This window comes from Rattus rattus, chromosome 4, assembly GCF_011064425.1.
Source record: "Rattus rattus isolate New Zealand chromosome 4, Rrattus_CSIRO_v1, whole genome shotgun sequence".
In the NCBI taxonomy this organism is placed as follows: domain Eukaryota; kingdom Metazoa; phylum Chordata; class Mammalia; order Rodentia; family Muridae; genus Rattus; species Rattus rattus.
In genome coordinates, this window is record NC_046157.1 from 110,922,078 (window position 1) to 110,947,723 (window position 25,646).

At 47.0% G+C, this 25,646-nt stretch overlaps 1 protein-coding gene across 1 annotated transcript in view; it reads left to right on the forward strand.

Moving 5' to 3' along the window:
• The first annotated feature begins 8,002 nt into the window (after window positions 1-8,002).
• Arhgef4 (Rho guanine nucleotide exchange factor 4) overlaps window positions 8,003-25,646 on the forward strand; it is a 91,747-nt gene continuing 74,103 nt past the window's right edge. Inside the window, exons 1-2 of the mRNA XM_032900910.1 lie at window positions 8,003-8,305; window positions 14,542-14,838. The gene's annotated coding sequence lies outside the window, so the exon portion shown is untranslated. The remainder of the gene's footprint in view (window positions 8,306-14,541; window positions 14,839-25,646) is intronic.

Below are 25,646 nucleotides of genomic sequence, written 5' to 3' on the forward strand. Positions count from 1 at the left end.
GCTGACAAACACTCCCTGCAGCAAAGCCCCCAGACCTGAGGTAAAAGACAGCACCCCGTGAGACATAGCCTTTTATCCCATCATCGTTGAGCGTCCAGCCCCTGTTCCTAGGACATAAATACACAGAGTTCAGAGAGCAGGAACGGGTCGAATTTTTGAAACCTACTGTTTGGATCTGGAAAAAAACAAAAAACAAAACAAAACAAAAACAAAACAAAACAAAACAAAAATCCATGCTCAGGGGAAGTAGAAAGCAAACTGCTGTATGGGGATGTGGTCTTTAAAGGGAAAGCCACTGTTAGGACAATAAACTCCTACTAGAGAGTAGAGTCCTAGGAGGGTTTGACAGTGCTGACCCGGTCCCTGATTCACTAAGGTAAGGCTGGAGTATGCACTTGCATAATCACAGGGCTGAACGAGGCAGCAGACAAGTCAGCATGCTTCAGAGGGAAACCAATAAGGTCTGTGGGGATTTAAACATTGCCAACGGGCTTCCTCTAAGGAGTGCTCAGTAAGCAGTGTAGCGAGCTGCTGCACGAGTCATACTCCGTTCAAACACCCGTGGTCCTTATGAAATCGGGCCTCGCACCATGCGGTGGAACCAGTTCCGACAAATTTCAGAATATATGCATCCTACAGGCAGCACCTCAGACCGTAGCGTAACAATAGGAGTCGGAAACCACCACCAACAAAGAGAAGACTATTAAAATATTTTTCTAATAAACCTTGGGTCAAATGCGAAACCATCGTGGGAATTAGAGGAAAAGTTACAATTGTTGAGTTCGTTAAAATACCTCATGTTAAACCTACTGGATTGTATGGATTGGGGGGAACGGCGTAGCGCGTACGAGTGCTTGCTGCTCAAGTGTGAGGTTGTAAGTCTAAACCCCAAGCACCTGATTGATACCTGCATATACAGCTGAAACTGTGTTTAGAGGGCACACTGTGCCCGGAAATACTAACATTTCTTAAAAGAGGAAGTGGCAGCTGAGGAGGTGTGGAGATTAAGTGTCGACTCTATATGGAAGAGTTGAGCAGAGATGTGGTGAGATTGGAGGCTTGTGAAGAGGGGGGGGTAGCTGCAAAGCTGAGGGGGAGACAGAAAGGCCTGGAGCCTGACTCTGGCAACCACTCACTCTGCTTCTGTGACATCCTGTTCTCCCTTGAGACAAGGTCTCTTGATGAAGCTCGGTCTCATTTAGGTGAGGCCTAGGCACCCACACGTGGGTCCTAATGCTCATCTCCCAGCCCCAGGAGGGATTGTCTTAAAAATGTGTTTTCAGGATCTGGGGAGATCGCTTGCTTGATAAAGTGTTGCCGTTTAAGCATCACAGCCTGAATCTGAGTCCAATACCTTGTAAGGAGTCAGGCATGGTCGAGTGCATTTATAATCCCAGGAACAGCAAGGCCAAAACAGGCACATACTGAATGGCCAGACTGGCTCTAGCAGCCATCTTAAGGTCAATCAGAGAGCTTTTGTCAGAAAACGGTGGAAGATGCTGAAGGAAAGTCATCTAAGGATGACCTCCACAGGTGAGTGTGCACACACACATACACACACACGCACACGCACACACACACACATACACATGCACACGCACAGGCACACATACTTTCAGTCTGAGGTTGATTTTTACCAACACATATGGGGGGCCAACTGGATTAATTGCTTCACCCAAACCAACAGATTTTAAAATGCTCCTGGTTTTTCAGTGTCCATTCCCTTTAAGGTGTTCCACTACCTAGCACAGACTACGTCGGTGTTTTAATATGGATATTATGGTAATCTTAGATAGTTTCCTCCCTAGAGGCTTTTATATTCCTTGGGATTCGACCAAATCTCCTCCCTTAATACCTGGAAGGCAAGATAGGGTTCACCAGCCATGAAGGCCTGCCTTGGCTGCAGCCTCTCCCTTGGGGATGGCATTGATCCCCCAGCTTTCTCAGCAAGCACCCTACCCACCAAGTCATTTCCATATCACCCCCCCCCCAACATCACTCTTCATGTCCCCTTTCCTACCCGAAGCTCCTCCCTGCCCTGCCACACATCTAAAGGTGTGTGCGCGTGCTTCTTGGTTTTCTACCTCCGTTAGGAACAATGCACACCATCAGTCTTGTTCTTTCTTAGTTTCCTTCTCCCATTTATGGAGAATTAAAAGCAATTTTACTTTAAGAAATCTCTTACATCAACTCCTGGGGGGCTGGGGAGATGGCTCAGTTGTCATAGCACCCGCTTGGAGCAGTGAGGACCTGACCTCAGGTCCCCAGAACCCATGTTAAAAGCCTGGCTAAAGTGTTCTCCTGCAACCCCAGCAGTAATGACATGGGCAGTGAAAATAGGTGGACCACCAAACTCACTATTCACTGGCAAAGTTTCAGGCCAATGAAAGACCTTGTCTCAAGCAAAACATAGATGACACCTGAAGAATGATCTCCCAAGGCTGTCCTCGGAACTCTACAGCTGTATCATGCACATATGTATAACGCACGCACGCGCACATGCATGCACACACACTTATACACACACCACACTACATACACATACACCACATACACACATCCCACACACACACCCTGGGGAAACCATGCTTGGGAAGGGTACAAAATTTGAGGAGTCTCTACTAGATTCAGGAACAGGTGGCTATGCCCTTAGCCTGGAGTGCGGGCACTTTGTAGCTGAATGCTAAGTACAATGTAACCTCACAGTTGAGGCTACTGCGTGCACTGAGACATGCTAACCAGCAGGGATAGCATGAGAGATTCACTACACGGTGCCATCTACAACATTTATGCTTGAGAACCATGTAGTCCAGTTGCACTTAAACACACACATGTGCACACACACCACACACGTGTGTGTGCACGCACATACAAACACACACCACACACATGCACATGCACAATCACACACACGCACACGCACATACACACACGTGTGCACACGCATGCCTCATGCTTTAAGTAAGTCTATAGTTTTGTGTTAGACTGTGTTCAAAGCTATCACGGGACATATGCAGCCTGCATGCTACATGTTGGATTGGTCTCACACCAAAGGGAAGAACCCAGACTCCCAAAAGACATATTGCAGAACTGCCTATGGAAAACTCCAGGGCAGATAAATCAAGGCTAATGGAAATCAGATCCCTAACTTGGGAAGGACCGGGAGGGGGAGAGCATTGGCTGGAAAGGACAGGGACCTTTAAGGGGAAATATAAGTAGATTTTTTGCAGATGGGTACCTTTTTCATAACTCAGATCTGTACCCTTTAAATGGATGCATGGGAACATGCGTGAGACAGTGGATTAAACAATGTGTAAGCGGGGCATGGTGGCACATGGCTCATCTCAGCACTCACTGGAGACAGAGGCAGGTGGAACTCTGTGCTAGACGCTAGCCTGATCTACAGAGTGAGATGCAAGCTAGCCAAGGCTGTATAATGAAACTTTGTCTTTAAAAAGAATTATAGCTAGAGGGCTGGGAGGATGGTTTAGTTGACAAAGCGCTTCCTTTGTAAACACAGGGGCCTTGGCTTGATTCTCCAGAATCACACAAAAGCCAAGTGTGTTGGGCAAAGAGATGGAGTAGTTCTAGACCTCCCAGGCCAAGCCAACTGGCTCGGCCTATGTGGTGAAGCCATAGGCCAATGAGAGACTCTTGTTCCAAACAAAAAACCAAGCAGTGACATTCACGTGTGGATCCCAGATGTGATACACAGGAGCACACCTACAGAGAGTCACACTTGCACACTCGCATACTCACATACAACACACATGTGCACACATGAGACAGACAGACAGACAGAAAATTAGAAAAGAAAACTCTGCAGCGTTTCTGCCCCGTTCTCCTCCTCCCTGCTCTCAAAGCTGCCTTGATCATAACTAACATCCCGTGTCTGCAGTCTTGGTAATTCTCAGGACTTCTTTTGTTTTCTCTCCCGCCTCCAGCTATGGGAGCACAAGACAATTCTGAATGTAAGAGTATTTATGGTAAACTCCTGGGCTGCACAAGAACAGACAGAACCCAGGGCAGACAAGTAGTAATCTGTCTCTTCTTGCTGGATACCTCACACAGAAGGATGCTTCTCGCTGTGACTCATGGCACGCTTGTGTGGACTTAAACTGCTCTTGCACACATGGCCTGCTCTGCCTTTTGATGACTTTGTTTTAACTTGTATGACATTTTCTCCCCATAGTTTGAGTTTGGCTTCCTTGCTTTTCCCTTTTTCATCTTTATGTGCATGTGTGCGTATAGCTGTGTGCATGTCTGCATGGATGTGTATGTATGTGTGTGCTGTATATATGTCTATGCATTTGTATGTTTGGGTTTGGGTTTGTGTGTGTTTGTGTGAGTGTCTATATGCATGAGTGTGTGTGTGTGTATGTGTATGAGTGTGTATGCATATGTGTGTGGAGGGATATATGTGTGTATGTATGTGTGTGCTGTATATATGTCTATGCATTTGTATGTTTGGGTTTGTGTGTGTTTGTGTGAGTGTCTATATGCATGAGTATGTGTGTGTATGTGTATGAGTGTGTATGCATATGTGTGTGGAGGGATATATGTGGGTATGTATGTGCGGTGTGTGTTCATGTTTGTATTTGTGTGTTCATGTGCGTATGAGTCGTATTTGTATTTGTATGTTCATGTGCATGCGTGTACAGTGATTGTTCATGTGTGAGTATTTGTGTGTTCATGGTGGTGGTAGGGTATGTGTATGTTCCAGAGTATGCATGTAGAAGTCAGAGGACTTCTTGACAACCCTGGGTTCTACCTCGAGATCAGGTCTCCCTTATTTATTGCTGCCCACACCTAGTTAGCTAGTCTCTGAGCCTCTAGCTATGCCCCTGTCTCTGCCTCCCACCTTGTCGTAGGAGGTGCCCGGATTACAGATGTGAGCTACTGCACCTGGCTTTTATTTCCGCTCCAGAGATGCACACTAGGGCTGTCAGACTTTCGTGGCATACTCTGCACATTGAGCCATGGTCTCAGCCCTCTGTGCTTGTTTTCCATGTTAACGCTCTTTATCCTTTGCCTCCTTCCCGGGGCTATCTGGGAAGTGACAAAGGACACGTTCTTCCTATAAGGGCATGCATAATGGTATAAACGTGCTTGCTGAGGTCCTGGCGACTTTCCTCTGATTCTTCTCTTGTTCTTCTAGACGCCAGAGCCAGGTGTACCCTCTCCAGGTGAGCGTGAGAGTGAGGACAACCAGCTCCACCCACACTCTGAAGACCTGGAGGGACAGGAATGGCGTCAAGAAACAAACCCTGAGGACTTGGAGACACTGTCACAGAAGAGCGAAAGTCTATCGGACACAAAAACAGATCCCTTTGAAAGCGCCTCTGATGCAGAGTCCCTCCCAGGTGACCTCACTGGTGGAGTTGGCCTCTCTCCGTGTGGCCCCCGTGCCGAAAGAGAAGCAGACTGGGGATGCCCTGAGGACTCAACAGTTACACTTACAGAGGAAGAGCTGGATCTACTCTCGGACTTAAAGGAAGGTCCTCAGCAAAGTACAGTGCACACACGGACAGCTGCCGCCGCTGGGAAACGGAAGGGAGCATCCCCCTGCAGCTGTGTGACTAGCTTGGTCCAGGAGTCTGTGTTAGCAACAGTGAGCTTCTCACAGCATGCCAGGAGCAACAGCAGTCCCCACCTGCAAAAGACCAGGTCTGAGGACTCTCCGGATGCCCCTGTGGTCTGGCCCTGCTTTCGACAACACTGTGAACTAGGTCAGAGCTGGCCACAGATCCACAGCAGGACTGAGGCAGCGAAGAGACCTCCTGTAGACCCGCAGGACAATGACTTCCCACTGGGGATCAGAACAAAGAAAGCACCCACTCCAAGGCCCACAGTGGATTCGGGCTTACTCTGGGTTCATTCCTTCCTAGACATAGCCTGCCAACCACGAATAGGCACGCCTTGTCTCTTAGACACCAAGTGTCATCATAGCACCCCAGAAAATCTTGGTGCTGATGCCAAGACACCTCAAAGGTACCTCTGCCCGCAGGTAAAGACCCTAGTCAAGGCTCATTCTGTAGCATCACTTCCTTTAGGTCATCCTAAAGAGCCTGTGAAACAGAAAGGCACAAATCGGCGTTACCTGTGGGAAGGGACGGAAATAGAACCTGATCGCCCAAGCATTCATACTGCCTTTCCCCCTGGGCCCACCCAGCCGTCTTATTCACTGCCTACGTCTCAAAGCAGGGCCCCTCCCTTGCAGGGTGAGCGCAGGCTGAGTGATTGTAGCTTTAAGAGGACATCTCCGGACACACCCTGTGTAGGTCTTCCACTGGAAAACCAGGTAGAACAGGCTTCTAGGTCGTACCCAGACCCCTCCCACCTTACTTCAGAATTGCTGAAGCTTGACAGCCAAGAGGAAGTGCCCAGCCTGGCTAAATGCAAGCCAGGGCATAGCCCAGAAGGCAGACTTGAGGTACCCAAAGGTGTCCACCCTGACGATGTTATCGGTAAACAAAAGTGCGCGCTAAACATCTCCGCCAAAGCAGGAAGCCAGACAGAGAGCTCCCCATCAAAGGGTGCCCTCAAGGAGGAGAGAAAGCCGCCCGATAGGGCCTCCTCCTTCCCACAAGGCTGCTGCACTGGCCAGGTGCCTGTATGCAACAAAAGGCTCCTGGGTTCCTGGGAAGAGACGGAGAGAGCCTGTGCCCCAGAGACAGCCCTGAACGCAAGGGTAATTAACTCTTCAGAAGCAGCGGAAGAGGGAGTGGTTCTAGACGTCCCAGGCAGGGGGAATGCCTTGCAAAGTCGTTTGGATTTCCCAACAGTGGAAGTAACTTACTGCAACCCTGGAAGTGAGTGCGCACAGGGGCCTGGGGATGACCCGGACCCTTTCACTTCTGGCCAGCCACAGACTCCGAAAGCCCACGGGGCCTCTAGGCACAGCTGCAAATTCATTATGATAGCAGTAAGGCAGGAAGGTAGGCAGACCTCGACAAGGAAGGGTCACTGTCCTCTAGAATCACAGTGTGGTGGCTTTCCAGAGGAGAAGGGGACAGGCTCCACGGCTTATGGGTTTCCCAGAGCCTCAGAAATGCCACAGTGTGGCAATGAGTGCGAACTGCCTGGATGTCCAGGAGCAGAGCCGGGTGGTGGGGCTCCTCAGCTGCTGGCCCGAGGCATAGAGGGAGTGAGAGTGCCGGTCTCTAGGACTGCTTCGGAAGATACAGTGAGCTCAGAGGACTCACTGGAGGACGCGCTGCTTGGGAAAAGATTGAGCGGAGGGTGTGAGTGTGTCCACACCGAGCAAAACCAGGAGTTGCCCAGCTCGGAACGCAAACAAGGAGGGCGTGGCCCAGAGGACACGGAGCATGCAGAAATCTCCCGTGCACAGGCCGGTGAGGTAGAGGTCCCCCTTTCAGGAGTAGGGACATCTGGGGACCTCAGCAGTGAAGGACCCTCTCCAGACAGCTGCACCGTCAAGAGATTGAAAACAACAGAAAGCAGGATCAGGGCAAGGCTGGCCTTAGCCCATAAGACCTTTACCAACTTTTTTGAGGCCAAAGTTATAGAGAAAACGAGCCCGGGCTCTGTCAAAGGCGAAAAAGAGAAGCGCAGGCGAACCCAGGGCTCCTGGCGCGCGTTTCTGAGAAGCAAAAACGCGGAAGGCTCCAAACGACCCTCTTTAGTGAGTGGGGTTCCAGGACCAGATTTTCCCCAACTCCTCTGCTCTTCCCCACCAGCCACCAGAGGCCACTGTGAGGAGTGGACAGTTGGCATCGACAGCCATGTCTTTGGGGAGTCCTGGACACCCCTAAACTCTCCTGCAACTCTGTCCTCCAGTCGTGTGGTTTCTCCGGAACACCGGAGGAAAAGCGAACCGACCATAAAACACACTGCTACCCCGGAAAGCAGTACGCACCTCTCTTCTGGGGTCTTCCCAAAGCCCTCCTGGCTGACCTCTGCCACCAGCCCCGGAGCAGCGCAGATTGACATCAGTTATACACTCCCCTGCAGCTCTGCCTGCCATTTGAGCTATGAGAGTCAAGGCATGCCCTGCAGACCCACAAGCCCCAAGCCCAGGAGTCCCATGGCTGGGGCACAGAGGGTGGATCTCTGCCTTGCAGGCAGGACTAGTGCAGTTTCCATGGTCTCTCTCAGAAGTGACAGGGACACCAACAGATGTTCAGAAGTCCCCGAACGGCCTAAGGCATCCAAGGCCAGGGCGAGCCTCTTACTCTCTCTGCAAACACTAAACCAGAACGACCAGAAGGAAGACAGGAGCACGTGTCAGTGTCACCATGGCCTGGGCACAGTGCCCTTCCTTAGGGACCTTCCTGGGAATGAGGTAAGTGAGGTGTTGGTGGCAACAACTCTCGTTTTCTCTGAAGACAAGTGGAGGGATGTTCTCTTGAGTCAGTGTTGCTATAATATTTTTAATTAATTGACTAAGTGTTCCTGTGTCAGGGCTGCTTCAGAACAAATGGCAATTAGCTCTCTGAATTCACAATGTCCAGTGAATTGAATTCAAGTGGTCAGGCATGGCTGTAAGTGCCTCGAGTCACTAAACTATCTCCCCACCCTCTAGATTTTTTTTTTTATTAACTTGAGTATTTCTATATACATTTCGAGTGTTATTCCCTTTCCGGTTTCCGGCAAACATCCCTCCCCTCCCCTTCTTTATGGGTGTTCCTCCCCATCCTCCCCCCTTGCCGCCTCCCCCCAACAATCTAGTTCACTGGGGTTCAGTCTTAGCAGGACCCAGGGCTTCCTTCCACTGGTGCTCTTACTAGGCTATTCATTGCTACCTATGAGGTTGGAGCCCAGGGGTCAGTCCATGTATAGTCTTTAGGTACTGGCTTAGTCCCTGGAAGCTCTGGTTGCTTGGAATTGTTGTACATATGGGGTCTCGAGCCCCTTCAAGCTCTTCGTGTTCTTTCTCTGATTCCTTCAACGGGGGTCCTATTCTCAATTCAGTGGTTTGCTGCTGGTCTTATAGAGGTCAGTCTGGCCTTGAGCTCCTGATCCTCCTGCCCACACCTCCCAAGTGTTAAGGTGACAGGCACGAACAACTGTGCCCAATTTTGTGGGATGCCAAGCATTGAACCCAGGGCTTCATGCACTCTGGGCAGGTACTTTACCAACAGAACTACATCCTTAACAACCTTTGTATCAGATTTAAGGTAAAATTGAAAAAAAAAAAATAGTCAAGTACTAAAAGACACCATAGGAAAATTTACTTCACAAATCTCAAATACAGAATACAATTTGACATCATAAAGCTTACACACACACACACACACACACACACACACACACACACACGGAAGGACAGGGTATCTGGAGGGTGGTCAGGGGTTCTTAGAATGTCGAAAGCATGTATGTAAATGCACGATGACCCCGGCAACACCACTCTCCCAAGGAGGAGTTTAAACCCCCATTTGCAACTCGCATGTCCAACGACAGAACTGTCACTATACAAATAAGGCTCAAAACTCAACAGTAAAAACACACAGAAAGTATGTCCAGTTTCAGTTAGCCTTGCAGTTCTACATATGCGAGACAATTTGGGGATGGCACCTACGCTTAAATGCAAGGCTGGCCTGGCGTGATGTCTCAGAGGTTAAGAGCACTTGCTGCTCTTGCACAGGACTAATGCTCAGTTCTCAGGACACCACAGGAGGTTCACAACCACCCATAACTCTAGGGGCTCCAAAGCCCTCTGCTGCCCTCCAGTGGAGCCTGCGTGGACCTGAGTGTGCACACACATAAATACGAATAAAGTGAATCTAAGCCACAGAACTCACTGGCATCGTGGCTGGCACACATAGGCTGGAAGTCATTCATTAGTGTCTTTTGGGCAGTGGTAGCGCATGTCTTTAATCCCAGGACTAGGAAGGCAGAGAAAGGTGCATCTCTCTGAGTTCAAGGCCAGCCTGGTCTACAGAGCAAGTTCCAGGACAAGCCATGCCTACACAGAAATCCTGTCTCATTTAAAAACAAAACAAAACAAAACAAAAAAACAGTGTCTTTACAGCTCCTTTGTCTTAAGACCTCCTAAGGTCAGGTACAGGATTTTCTAATTTGGGGTTTCGTGTGTTAGGTCTGTTTGCTTTCCTATGAGGGATGATCAATGTGTAGCTACACGGCTTCTGTTTTATATCATGGACGGAGCTGTAATATAATGACTATCAAGTGTAAGGACACGCAATGACCATCATAAGCAAGACACACACATTCCTTGCCTTTGAGCTAAATTCCTTTCTACTCATATCCTCCCAGCCCTGTTTGACTTCCAAGCCGAGTCGATGGTTAAACTTCAAAAATATATTTTGAGATTGGCTTTTTACTCAGCATGAGTCCTTTGAGACCTGCTTAAGTTGTTCCGTGTATCAGTAACCCCTTTTTATAGCTAAGTAATGAGCTGGAGAGATGGCTCAGTGGTTAAGAGCACTGGCTGCTCTTCCAGAGGTCCTGAGTTCAAATCCCAGCAACCACATGGTGGCTCACAGCCATCTGTAATGGGATCTGATTCCCTCTTCTGTCCGATGCTTTCCTCTGGCAGGCAGCCATACATACGAGTTTAGCTAAGTAATGTTCTATCTTTAACCACTCATCTGTTAAGAGACATTTGGACAGCTTTCAGATTTGAAGTATCACAAGTGGAACTCCTGTGAACATTTACGCACAGCACCATGGTGGATACACACATTTTCATTTCATAAACAAGTATGCGTTTAGGTTCTGAGAAGTTGCCAGGGAGATGGCTGCCAAGATAAAGGACAAGCATAAAGACTAGAGTTTGGATCCTCAGACTCCATGGCCATGCCAAACTGGCATGGTGGCCCACTTGAAATTCCTGCCTTAGAAGGCAGAGACGGGGAACCTTACAATTCCCCAGGGCATTGTTCACCGAACATCATTCCTTCAATTGTGTTCCCACAATGCAATGTACTTTGAGCCTATGACATCATCCACACCCTGCTGATTACCCTCCCTTGTTTCTGTCCCATCCATCCCTCTGTCCTCTACCCAGTTTCACCCCCACTTTCCTGTCATCCGTTCATAGGTGATTTTATAAACCTCTATAAAATCAGGGCCCCACGGGTGAGAGAAAGTATGTAACAGTTGTCTGGGTTTAGTTTAATTTCACTATGCATGCAAGCCGCATTTTCTTTATCCATTCCTCTGTCGATGGTCACAGAGTTTGGTCCTTAATTTAGCTTTGAGAACAGTGTTTCAATAAGCATTGATGTGCAGGTGTCTCTGGGATATGTTGGCTTGGAGTCTTTCGAGTCAAACCATAGGGTAGGGCTGTTTTTAGTTTCGTGAGGAGCCATCAGACTGATGATTTCTGTACTTTGAGAAAAATGTGTTAAGGTGTGAGCTTTAGGAAGACGTTCATTTCTCTGCCTCTGTGTTGTCAGTTGCTGCAGCACCGAATTGCTTGACGCATTAGTTACAGGTCCTGAATATCCCTTAGGGGGTACTCACATGTCTTCAATCTGAGTCTATCCCGTGCTTGGTCCCACAGGACCTTCGTGACCGTCACTGAGTAATGTCTTAAGACCTAGTGAAGGGATTGCTCGAACTTTCTCTCTCCCAGAATTATTTTATTTTATTTCCTTTGTGTTTCCACACCAACTTTAGAAGACTCTTAACTTTCACCTGCAAATGGCTTTGCTCAGACTTTGATGGGAGCAGAATTGAGCGGCGTGTGAACTGGGATGTAACTGGAGTCTTTACTGTGCTGAATAACTTATGAAAAAGTGTCTTCATTTGTCCAGTTTTAATTCGATGCTATTTCAGTGTTTTATAGCTTTCGGTTCTAGGAAATTGTAGTTTGATTTACACATAAGCGTCTCATAATTCCGAAGTGGTTGTAAATGCCATTGTGTCTTAATTTTGGGTTATGCGTGTATTAATTGCTGATGTGTAGAAATGTAACTGATCTGTGTGTTTCAACTTGTACCTCACGTCATCTGCCAAAGAGTCGGATTCTTTTTTTCCCCCTTCTATTTCTTTTTCTTGCTTTATTTCGGTGGCTAGAAGGGTCAATGCTGTGTTAAGCACAGTGGTGTGGGCAAGGTTGGTTGTAGTCATGGAAGAAAAGTGACTGATTTTTCAAGACCAGGGGTGCTCCATGTAGGACTCGGTAGATACTCTTCATCCTGAGGGCCCACTGCTCTCTTCAGAGTTTCCGTTCAGAGTTTCTTTGTATCAAACCTGAGTAGGTATTTTGCTTTGTTAGTTTTCCTCAATCAACTGATACATTCATAGGATTTTTCTTTGACCTATTAAAATGTATACAATTCTTAGTTTTCAAACATTGACCTTCCCTTTAAGTACTGACGGCATTCCATTTAGTTGTGGTGTATAATTCCTGATACACTGATGAATCAAATTAGGTAGTGTTTAAAGGATTTTTGCATGTATAGCTATGACAGGCCTCTGTAGGCCCATATGTTTGAATGCTTAGTCACTGGGGAGTGAAATTGTTTGAGAAGGATTAGAAGGATTGGGAGGTGTGGCCTTGTTGGCGGAAGTACACACACTTATAGCACATATGCATATACCACACACAGAATAATTATTCGTGGACTATAGCTTATGTCTCAATTTACTTTGTGTGTGTGTGTGTGTTTGTGTGTGTGTGTGTGTGTTGCTTGTCTGATCTCTTCTGGAGGCCAATGGACTCCTTGAATTTTTTTAAGAGTTTAATTTAATGTATATGTCATATATTTGATTTTTAAGTGGTAGCAACTAGGTATCATGTTGTATGCATACACCCTAGCATCTACTGGTCTTCTAGAATAGGCATTTCACCAAGTGAAGTGAAATGGAGAAACCACGTCATTTAAATCCCTTCAGACTTCCTTGATTACAATCTAACTGTCGGAAATCATTTCTTCATGTACGAGAGCTCCATCAGCGTAATGTTTGCTTCACAATCAAACATAAATAAGTGTCTCTGTATTTCACACAGGTTTTTACAAATAACATCAGTTATTTGTAAGCATATACTTATATTTATTATATATTACACATATATGTTATATGTGTGTGTATACATATACATACATACGTAACATCATCTAATCAGGAACTTGAAACATCCAGCTGAAATCAACTGAGGACATTCCTTAAGGTAGCCTGCTGGGGTTCCCCATCCAGAGTCCCAGGAGGAATAGAGAGTCCCCCTGTGAGGTTCCCAAGTGAAAGAATTGATAGCGACAGTAGAGATGACATCGTCAAATACCATGCTCCTGGCATCCAGCAGTAGCTGGAGTTGAGAAAGTTAATTGGAATTAATTGTAGGGCTTTTACATGTTAAAATTGTGTGTGTGTGTGTGTGTGTGTGTGTGTGTGTGTGTGTGTGTGTGTGTAGTCCAGAAGACATTGTTGGGTTCCCTAGAGCTGAGGTTAAAGGCAGTTGTGAGAGCCACCTAGTTGGGTGCTGGCGACCAAACTGTGCCTCTTCAAGAGCGGCAAGTGTTAAGCATCTCTCCAGGCCCTTAGTTTCATAGCTGAAGGGGTTTTAAATTTCTATGTAATTCCAGATATATTTTTATTAGTGTCAATTCCCATTGGGCAACAAGGAGCCATGTTGATAGCCCATATTGTTTGGGGGTCTGCGGGACACCTCCAACAACTTGAGGAAAGGTGTCTCTCACCTAATACTTGGCTTTTTATTTGGCAAGCTATGGCTTCTGGGAGATTCATAAACCCCCATGTAAAGGAACTATGATTATCTTGGAGTTTTTGACTGAGCTGCTTTTTAGTGGGTGAGTTTTTGTGAACACGGGAATAAGAAGGTTTCTTCTCCCAGAGAGTTGGTTTCACAGAACAGGGCGGTGGAGACATGAACACAAATTCCAGCTATTCTGCTGCTCTTGACAGGATTCATTTTGAAATAGTAGTGATGCCTTAGTGCTGTCCCTGAACCAAGACAGTGAGAGTGGTGGGGCGGTGAGAGCTATGCCTCCACGTGCTCTGCTTTGGTTCCTTCTTAAGTGAGAGCTCTGGATGCAGAAACGGCTCAGTCAGGGAAGTGTCTCGTCACCATCATGAGGACGTGAATTCAGTCTCCAGAACCCATATCAAAAAGCTAGGCATAGTGACATGAACTTGCCCTCTCAACACTGGAGAAGTGGGACTTGCTGTCCAGCCAGGCTCGGTGAGCCCCAGGTGCTAACGATCAACCCTATTCCAGAAAATGAGGTGACCGAGTCTAAGGAACGACCCCTGAAGTTGACTTCTGGCCTCCACGTGCATGTGCACATCCACACCAGCACATCCACAAATATTTCCAATGGTGGTGCCAAGTTCCTTAGGTACTTTAACAGATTCGGTCCTTGATCAAATGGTCTTATAGTAGATATTATGACGGAAATGAGATTTATTTTATGTCTAATGGTAATGCTTCACAAAATGACTGCGAATGAGGTATCTCCTTGTAATCTTCAGTTGGAAGAAAATAAAACAAAGTAAAGTGTTGTATTTGAAAGACTCTGGGGGAGGAGAAGCACCACCGACTGATTTACTCTTGCTCCGGTCTCTGATGTCGTCTCCTCTGCCCTCTAGAGCACCCAGGAAAGCCCGCCAGAGGAGAAGCTCGATTGTTCCCACGATCAGAACACTGGCGCAGAGCCTACTCAGAGGCCAGTGTCTGCCGCTGAAGTCGTGACATGGACCCTCCCCTCCATCTCCGCAGAGCAAGTCCCCAGAGAGGCGCCTTTACAGTTCAGGAGGGCCCCTCAGCGCTCCCACGTCAGCTTCGACGACCTATGGATCGAAAAGACTCAGAGAAGGAAGCTGGAGAAGCAGATGCTGCTTAGAAGACAGATGAGCACAGGGTTAGCGCCCGTGGACCCAGTTCAGGTAAGCTGACCACGGGCCAGGCATCCTCAGACGTGGCCTGGTTGCTCGACATTCCCTGACTCTGTCCTGCACAATCTTGGTCACCTGAGTCCCAGAAGTTCATCACTATGATCCTATGGGTTAGTTAGCCTCATAAATGCCTGATATAAATCAATAGGTAAAGACAAAAGGTTTGGGGACTGGGGAGGTAGCTCAGAGAGTAAAGCACTTATGGACCTGAGTTTAATCCCCTGAAGTCACATTTAAAAAATAAAATAGGCTTGGTGACATGTTTGGGCTCCAGCTGTGTGGAAGCAGAAACGGGTGGATCCCCGGGAGCTCACTGACCAGGCGGCAGCCTCGCCACATTGGCTATTTAGAGTCTCTCTCTCTCTCTCCCTTCCCCTCCTCCTCTCCTTCCCCTCCCCCTCCTCTCTCATACACACACGCACATGCACACACACACATCACAAGCATTCACACACACATAGTCACACACACACATCACAAACACATGCACACACACATAAATGCAAACATGCACACAAAATACAGAAGAGAGGTTTATTTTCTTGTTGTCTCAGAAATCTCAGTCTCTGTTGCTTTGGGTTTGTGGTAGCTCAGTACATCATGGTGGCCGTGCACAGCAGAGTCAACTCTGTTAACTCCTGACAGTAAACAGGGAAGAGCTAGAAGAGAGGATGGGGGTTCCATATTCCCTTTGTAACCCCCCTCGCTACATAAAGCCTTCTTGGTTTCCATTCTTTCCGAGCTGAGGACCAAACCTTTTAACACACAAACATCTGAGGGACATTCTAGACCAAGCTATAGGCTTGCCCCAGAGTCTCCAGAACACTCTTCCCGTTCCTCTTCTGTGACCCACCCCCACCCAATGGCCAGCATTTGACACCACTCGTGGATAGGTCATGGAACTGTATGGTACGCGCCTGTGTCTGACTTCTTTCATTAATGTAACGATCCCAGGGTTCTTCCCGGTCTTAGCGCCTCTCAGGGCTTCCAGCCTCTCCACGCTGAATGTTTTATTATGCGTAGACATTCATCAACGCACATCAGAACTGGATCCAATTTTTGGCTAATGTTAACGTTATTTCTAGGAAAAGTATGCAAGTCTTCACCTGAGTGTAAGTTTTCCATTCTTTGGGCTGTGTCCTCAACAGGAGCGTCCCTGGATCAGATAGTTGATTAGTTTTTAGGAAAGCTTAGGTTAATGCTTTGACCACACGGTCATCTTCTTCTTCCTAGCCCTGGGAGCTGCATGGTCTCGGGGTCTCCTCAGCAGACCTTGTTTTCTGTTCTGTTTTGCTGCTGTTGAATGGGGACAGGTGCTGGTGAAGCTGTGAAGAAAACGTAACTTCCACAGTTAGTGAAAATCTGTATTAGGGCAGCCATTGTGAAAATAGAATTACATCATACAGGCCAGCCCCCTCCCCCACTTCTTAATATTTACACAAAGGCTCGAACTTAGTGCCTCGAGGAGACCTTTGGAGACCGTCATTCACCACAGCACTGTTATTCACAGAAGCCACGATATGGAAATTGAATGTCCGTCAGCACATGAACAGATACAGAAGACGTGGTTCATTTACTCGATGGAATATTGTCCCTTAAAAAGAAAGCAGTTTGTGTCCTTTGAACTAAGGATCTGTGTCGGAGAACAGGATGAGACGTAGCATAGGTCAGACACAAAGGACAAAGGACACGTGTTCTCACAGACATGATGTCATACTCTCCCCACACTCTGAAGTCATAGAGGACGAGACTAGAATATGATGTCACCAGCAAGGCAGGGGCTGGAGAGACTGGAGAGAGAATAATCAAAGGGCCAGCACCTGTTACATGGGAAGAATACATTTTATTTTTTTTTCTTTATTCTTTTCTTTTTTTTTTTTCAGAGCTGGGGACCGAACCCAGGGCTTTGCGCTCACTAGGCAAGCGCTCTACCACTGAGCTAAATCCCCAACCCCTACATTTTATTTTTATAGCTCTTGCTCAGTATAGTGAATAATTGAGAGCTGTGCATTGCTTTTAAATTTTTTCTACTTTTCCTTATTTAGTGTGTTCAGGCACGCTCGAATGTATGCACGCGGAGGTCAGGTGACAACTTGCAGGACTCAGTTCTCTCTGGCCCAGCAGCAGGTGCCTTCACATGAGCCATCTGGCCAGCCTCGATTCTGTACAATTTAGTCACTGAGAAAATAAATCCCAATATTCTTCCCATAAAAAGTCAAATATTCGAGGCGATAGATGAGTTAATTAGCTCGATTTAACTATCTTATACTCTGTTCAAAATGACATCACCCTGGGTGTGACGGTTTGAACCAGCATGCAGGAGACTGAGCAGGAGGGCTATAAGTTTGAGGCCTGGCTGTGCTAACAGGGAATCACTTCCAGGAAACACAAGACTGGGGAAGAACCTCGGTGGCAGAGCACTTGCCCAGTATATACAAGGGTTCCACCTTCAGCACTGACAGAACCCCTGATATCACGTTACGTCACACAGAAGCAGCCAAGAATAACTTCTATACACATGTTTTAAAATGTTGTAAAGGAGTGTGTATTGTAGTGTGTGTGTAAGAGTGTGTGTGTGTGTGTGTGTGTGTGGTGTGTGTGGTGTGTGTATATGTGGTGTGTGTGTGTATGTGTGTGGTATGTGTATTTGTGCTGTGTGTGTATGTGTGGTGTGTGTGGTGTGTGTGTGTATGTGGTGTGTGTGTGTGTGTGTGTGTGTGTGTGTGTATGTGTGTGTGTGTGGTATGTGTGTGTGTGTGTGTGTGTGTGTGTATGTGGTGTGTGTGTGTGTGTGGTGTGTGTGTGTGTGTGTGTATGTGTGTGTGGTGTGTGTGTGTATGTGGTGTGTGTGTATGTAGTATGTATGTGTATGTGGTGTGTGTGTACGTGGTGTGTGTGTGTATATTTTGCAGGTACCCTTGTAGTTCAGAAATGGGTGTCATGTCCATGAAGCTGGAGTTATAGATGTCCGGGGACCACCTGAGGTAGGTACTAGGATTTGAACTCAGGACCTCTGCAAGAGCATTGTGTGTACTTAACCACTGATCCATCTCTCCAGCCTCACTTTAAAACTTGTTTTAGGGGAAAGCACAAAGCAAAATATGTGAGAGAAAAGAAACCAAATACCTGGTTTTCAGACTCCCAGAGTGATTGGTGCATTTTTACATTAAGGTTTCCACTCTGTTATGTGAGTGAAAGAATAGGTAAAAACTGAAAATATAGACAAAATTTTAAACTAAACACCCAGGTAATAATTGAATGAGACAACAGTTATGTAGAAAATTTAGTCTTTGGTGTTGATGATTTCAGTTTGCTTATGAGGGATGTTTACAGGCAAACCCAGATACGACAAGTAGCATCTTAACTACAAAGCTGTTGCCAGGATTGGGGATACTGTAGCTCACAGTGGCGAGTGCTTGATATTCACAAGGCCCAGCATACCCTCCTCAAAGTATAAGCAGAAAATCACTGGGCCCTACCTCTTCCCCTGCTCAAAGCAGCAGCTCTGTATTCACTGATTTTGACCTTCTAGCCCACCACTGGAAACATGATAACCAAGATGGAGACCAGAACAGTCAGGAAGATGTCAGGGACTTTGGGAATGCTGGCGATTCTTGGCTTAGATGGGGTTATCAGGATGTAACCCCTCACACCTCATACCTCATACCAACTAATGCACATGTGCAGAGCACGGAGTACTGCTGGGGCGTCTGTTCTCCTGTGACCACCAGAGGGCGCTGTACTGCCTAGCACCAGCCCAAGGAAAGACCCAGATTCAAAAGTCAAAGGCTATTTCCGCTAATTGTACACGTTCCTTTCACACCATTCTGAAGTGGAACATCTTAAGTCAGGGCCCGTCTACAGATGGACAGAAACCTGTTCCACTCGATTGTAGCTCACTTACTAACTTCGCTTTTAGATAGCTTACTGAGAGATGGGCTGGGGAGATAATTCAGTGGGTAAAGCGTACCCACATTAAAAGTCAGGCGTGGCCACACACGGCTGTGACGGCAGAGCTGGGATGTAGAGGCAGACAGATCTCAAAAGGTTTCTGGCCAGCTAGTTGAGCCAGTTTGTGAGCTGTAGGATCAGTAGAGCAATGTTATCTCAACAAATAAAGTGCCAAAGGGAGAAAGGATTGTCAACCTCAGGCTTCCACACACGTGTACATGTGTATGTGCACCTGTGCAAATGTGCACATAAATGTACACACATACACACATACACGTAGACACAGACGCACAGAGTTCACACGTATACACACAGACACAATGTGTACACAGACACACAGTATGTAGACATACACAGACACAGACACAGTGTACACACAGAGAGAGACAGTATGTACACCTACACACAGAGAAACTGTGTACGCATACAATACAGATACACAGCAAACACACACATACACACACAGAGACACAATGTGTACACAGACACACACACAGTGTACACAGACAGAGACACACACACAGAGACACAGTGTGTACACATAGACACACAGACACACAGCACACACACACACACACACACAAGAAAACAGAAGGAGCCGCACATTGCAGGAATGCTCTCACAATTAATGAGAACTTGTTCATATTCCCGAACATTCTGAAGTCACTCCAGGCAGGAATTCTTCAGTGGGGGAAATGGCTGTTTAACACTAGTAATAAAAGACACTGACAGTTTTTGGACCAAGGAAGTCTGGCTTCCCAGTCCACTCTTTAACCACCACATGATACAGCTTCTCTCAGAGAAGAGCACAGATGTATTTAAAAGATCTCCATCTGGAATTTGATGACTGTCCTTTAGTACTTGATTATGATTGATGACTGGAGTGCTAGGACGAGTCTAATGTGTCCTTGGATATGTCCTGTGTATGTGTCAGCTGAGAAGATGAATGACATCATTTGGTGAGATAAAGAAGACAGGGTCTGATGTCATCATGACGTCATCACGATATCATCATGGTGTCATCACAATGTCATCAGGCTTCACAATGGCACCCTAGTAATGTGTGGCTTCCCCAAAACAGTATCTTTTGCTGTGAAGAGACACCATGAGCAAGGCAGCTCTTATTAAAAAGCATTTAACTGGGGACGTGTTTCTGCTTTCCGAGGGTTAGTCCATGGTCATGATGGCAGGAAGCTGGCAGGCACTGCACTGGAGAACAGTAGCAGAGAAGTTTAGATACTGACCCACAGGCAGCAGGCAAAGCAGAGGGAGGAAGGGGGCTGACGTGTGCCCACCTCCATCAAGGCCACACTTTGCCATCCTTCCCAACAGTCCAACTGGGGATTTAGCATCCAAATATCTGAACCTGTGGTGGGGGGGGTGCATCCTTATACAAACCACAGCAGACAGACATATCTGGAGGCTGAAAATCCAAAATCAGAGCATCAGTAAGACCAGGTCTTTTAGTATTAAGGGGTCTTTTCATAGCACACAGTTGTGTGTGACCTTAAGATCCAGGAAGCTGAATACTCTAGGTTATCAAAGGCTGACCTTTTAAGTCCCCTGCCTCACACCAATGGAGATTTCAGGATGTGGATTCTCATGGGAGTATGCTGTCTTAGGTAGTTTTCTACCACTTCAAGGAAAAGAAAATGGGGAGGACAGGGTTAATTCAGCTCTCATTTCCAGATCACAGTCCATCACTGTGACACTGGAGGAAGTCAGGACAGGAACTCCAGCAGGGCAGGAACCTGGAGGCAGGAGCTGATGCAGAGGCCACGGAGGGATGCTGCTTACTGCCTTGCTCCCCATGGCTTGCTCAGCCTGCTTTCTTATAGAATCTGGGACCACCAGCGCAGGGACAGCACCACCTACCATGAGCTGGGCCCTCCACCTTAAAGAAATGCTTCATAACTGGATCCCATGGGGGCATTTCCTCAACGGAGGCTCTTTCCTCTCTGATGTCTCTAGCTTGTGTCAAGTTGACACACAAAACCAGCGAGTATGTGTGCTAGACGGAAGCAGGCTCTATCCAGGACAGTCACAGAAAGTGAAAATTGAGCAGAGTTGAGTCTGAAGCAAAAGTGAGAGGAACTCCTGAGAAGGGAGTTGGAAATGACCTCTGAACTTCCTTGCCTAAAGCCCTTTATAAGGCCAAGGCAGAAACTTTGAGATCAGTTAATTCTCATGAGTCAAGCAAACAGAGAACCTACATACCCAACCAGGGGGACAATCAAGATTATGCCCCTAAGCTATCCACCCAGTTAGGGCTGGTTGGAACCTGACTCTGTCCATCTCTGACTCTGACTTCATTAGTCATTGACCTTGACTGTCTGCTCGATATTAGTCTCTTGGCAGGGGTCACTCCCCTCCGACCTTGCCGGTGTCTGTGTGCTGATAATCTTACTGGGCAGTCTTTGTTCTTCACATCTCCTAAAAAAGAAGCCGTTCTTGGTGACGACATCATTCCGCTCCTTGTCTCTGGGGTGGTCTGGGATGGTCTCCTGGGAGAAACAGTCTTGTTAGAAGATATCCTGGTCTGTTGAAATTATTTGCAGTCGAAGCAAGACTTTGAGGAAAGACAACAGGGACAGAGCAACCATGGTGACAAGAGTGGAGGCAGCAGCTAAGCTTATCCCTTCTCCGCTGACTTCCTGGACCCTTAACTCCAGACACCTGCATGCCCTCGAAATAATAAGGGAACCCTGCGGAGGAGAGTAGCAAGGAGAAGCAGGCCTCATAGAGAAAGAAGGTATCCTCCCTGAGAGAGCTACAGGCCACATATCCAAGCCTAGGACAAAAGCCTGGAGGTTTGGACTCCCTCCTGAAGAAACCTCACAAAGGGTAAATGTGCCTTGACTCAGGGAGACTGCATCATGGCGGAAGCCATGGAGGAAGAGCAGTTACCAAATACAGGACCAGAGAAGAACCTGGTGACTGGTGGCCCATTCCCACCCCATAGATTCTGCCCCAGAGAAAGTCTTCCCTCGCCCCCAGCGAGCTCGCAGGCGACCCTGAGCCCTCTCCTCCTCCGAGACTGAAATGGTGGAGATGCGTTCTCTGCCTCTGGGTGTGTTGATTCTTGGGCCACTGTGCCTTATGTTTACGTCATGAGGGATTAGGAAAACATTTTTTTTCCAGAAAAAGAAATGGAGAAAAAAAAAAGGAGGGAGGACTTGCTTGCTAACAGTGCCCGCTGCCATAGCCTCCTTTGCCAACTACCTCTAATGGTTTGTCCTGGTTACGGAGGGATGTGAGGCTTAATGGACGTTATTCATGAAAAAACAAACAAACATACAAAAACGGTTGCCTTCTGCCTCCCAGCACGCTGCTTTTGAGTGTTCTGGGATAACAGGAAGAGCGCTGGTTTAGGAGTCAAAGTATTTGGGTTCTAGTTCCTCTCACTCTTCTCAGTACTGGAGGATCATTTAGATTCTCTGGATTCTAAAACAGAATGGAACGTGTATAAGATACCTCTGACTCAAAAAATCCTATCCCTGCTATAGCGACACTGTTTGTCATCAAAGTAAAAGTGAGGAGAGCCTGATGGCCAAGCCTCCATTCTGTAAAACTAGAAAACGCATAGGAGAGAGAAAGTATGGGGTTTGAAGGTCATACACCAAAGTATCAGAATCATATGTGTGTGTGTCTTCATATATATAAATATATGCATATAGTCTTCATATATATGCACATATATGTATATATAGTATTCATATATGCATATGCTCAATTATACATATATAGTCTTCATATATATACATATATTTGTATCTCACATATATAGTCTTCCTAAGGTAGGGGTGGGGCTGAAGAAAACAGCCAAGGAAGTTTCTTGACTCCACCCTCTTTCCTGGACCCACAGTTAGATCCTAGCTGCTACAAGGTTGCACCAGCAGCAGTGTGGGTGGGCACGGGAAACAGGTTCAGCCATGCCCGTGTGGAGGCTGCTTCAGACATAATCAGATGCTAGTGTATGGTTAGGGAGCAAGGGAAAAAAAGGAGAGGGAGAAGAGGGCTTGAAGGTTTTTCATGACTGCTCACCTGTGGCAGCGGATTCTCTGCAGTGGAGGCTGGGGAGAGGGCTCAGGGAAGGAAGACAGGGGAATCTTCGGAGGGCTCACTTGCCCAGCTCGAGTTTGTGCCGACTGATGAAGAAATGCAAGACAAGGTGGCTTTGGTTGCCAGCGTCTTTGATCTAGTCACTACCAGTTTAGCCCGGATCTCACTGATTTGGTTGCCAGCATCTTTGATCTAGTCATTACCAGTTTAGCCCGGATCTCACTGATTTGGTTGCTATCATCTTTGATCTAGTCATTACCAGTTTAGCCTGGATCTCACTGAATGCCACTCATTCGTTAGTGGCAGGGAGAGCCGGGGAAAGAACCACTCAAGAGAGCAAGATGCTGCAGTCTCCCTCCACCCTTTTGCCTCACAGACCCCCAGTGTGCACTGTCATGGTGGGCAGGTTTATGGCTGTGCATGCCAGGGGAAGGGGTGTGTAAGTTTTCTTGTACTGACTATCCACTCAGTTCTAGGCTGCCATGCAGACTGGGTAGGAAAAGACGAGTGGAGAAGGAAAAGAGGGAGGGAGGGGATCCCTGGCCTCCCTGGCCTCCCAAATCCTTGACTCATTTGTACTCGTTTAACATTTTATAATATCTTATTCCCATTGCCTCATGTTAAGGCTGCCCTCCTTAACCCAAAGTGCATGTGGGAAGAGGACATACTGCCAAACCGTTGTGTGATCCCCTCCATGTGCCAGCCATGTTTTACATAGAGATGTCATGCTAGTCTAGGTTTGGATGCACACCGTCTTCCTCTCAGGTCTTGCTCTCTTTGTCTGAGCTCTTCTCTCCGCAGTCAGTTTGCGTCTTCAGGATTGATGTCCTTATGAGTCTGGATTTTAGGAAGAAGCCGGAGGAATGGGGAAATCAAGTTGTTTGTAGTCCCCGTGACACAGAAGGCTAAGGCAGGAGGATTGATGGATTAAGGCTAGCCTGGGCTTCAGGGTGTCTGCAAGGCCAGCCTTGGCAACTTAGTGAAACTCTGTCTCAAAATACAAAGTAAAAATAAGGCTGGGGTTATAGCTTGGTGGTAGAGCCTTTGTCTAGGATGCAGGAGGTCCTATGTTCAATCACTGGTACACACACACACACACACACAGAGAGAGAGAGAGAGAGAGAGAGAGAGAGAGAGAGGAAAAAGAAAACCAGACTGTTAGTCTCATTCTTCAGAACTAAGAAAATGAAGAACCATAATCCATTGCATATTTACCACCTGCTTCTTAGCAAACATGGGTCATTTCAAAATGCAAATGCACTTCATTAAATCCAGGTTATTAAGACCCCTGCTCTGGACAAGTCTTCTCCCAGTCACTACCTCACTGCTGTGCTGACTTGAACTCCATGACCATGGCTATGGCCCTGCATGGCCCCAGATAAGCATCCCATCCCTTCCCCTGAAATCTCCATTTATATAATGTCTGAAGAATTGTGGGGTGTTTTTTTTTTCAACTAGGCATAGTGGCACATACCTTTAATCCCAGCACTTGGGAGGCAGAGGATGGTGGATTTCTGTGGGTTTTAGGCCAGTCTTTTCTTCATAGAGTTCTAGATTGGCCAGCAGTACCAGAAGAGACCGGAAAATGAAGAAAGGACAGTCGCACCTTACATGTGTTCCTCAAGGGCTTCAGTGGGGGCAGCTAGCCTCATGTCACTGGCTCAGAACCTCATCCCTCCTCTCCTCCATTTAGCTTGGTTACCTCCTACCCGACTACAGGCTTTCTTCGGTGCTCTAGATTCGGCTATTTTAGCTCTCCCCTTGAAGCCCAGTCTATTCTCACTGCAACATATGCGAGCAGCCTGAGGCTACACCAGGAGCTTTCCCCTCCCTCCCACAGACAGCAAGGTCTTGCCCATCTGAGTAGCTGGGCTCCCAGGAGAGTCCTCTTCTGTGCTGTGGGTAGCTGGATCCTCATGGTGTTATCCTCTGAGCCTCTTCTCAGAGGGATGTGGATTCATCCAAGATGGCTCCGCTCTGCCGACCTAGTCTCCCTGTCAGCTCTGCTCTCCCCAGCCGCAGGGTGCCTCAGAACTTCAGCAGATGGAGCTTGAAGGGACGTCATCTTGTACCTGGGAAGTGGAAATTCGGCTTTGCGTTCACTCATGTGAAGGTGCCTCTGGTTCACCCAAACAAACAACTCTGCTTTTGCAAGGACCCTAACAACATCTGTTACTCAGTTCTAGGACATCCGAAGACCTCTTCGGGATTACTCAGGCACCCACGTGCACACGTACATAAACATTAAATCCTAAATCAGTAAATCGTGAAAGTCGTTAGTTTACAGTGACCCTTGGAACTGACTGAGGCCTTCCTATTTGAACGTTTCTGGATGTCATCGTGTTTGTGTGCCAATGGCTTTATCCCACCTGGGAAGGTTTTAGCCATTACTTCTGCTCGAGCACGCGCACGCTCCTTTTACTTCTTATTGAAATTAAAGTTACTTTACAATATAAATATATCCTGATCACGGTTTCTCCTCCCTTATCATCCTCAGATCCTCCCCACCCTTCTGACTCCATGTGGTATTTCTCTCTCCTAAGATAACATGTAAATAATAATTATAATTAATAATAATAATAATTATAAAATGAATAAGGATAAAACAAAAGGAACAAACTAAAAACTAAGAAAAGCATAATACATACACACACACGCCATAAAAACTCAAAATCAGAAACCATAATTAGAAAAAAAGTCCAAATATATTCATTTGAGGGGGGGGTCTGGGTTTCCTCACTTGGGATGATTTTTCAAGTTCCATCCATTTGCACGAGAATTTCATG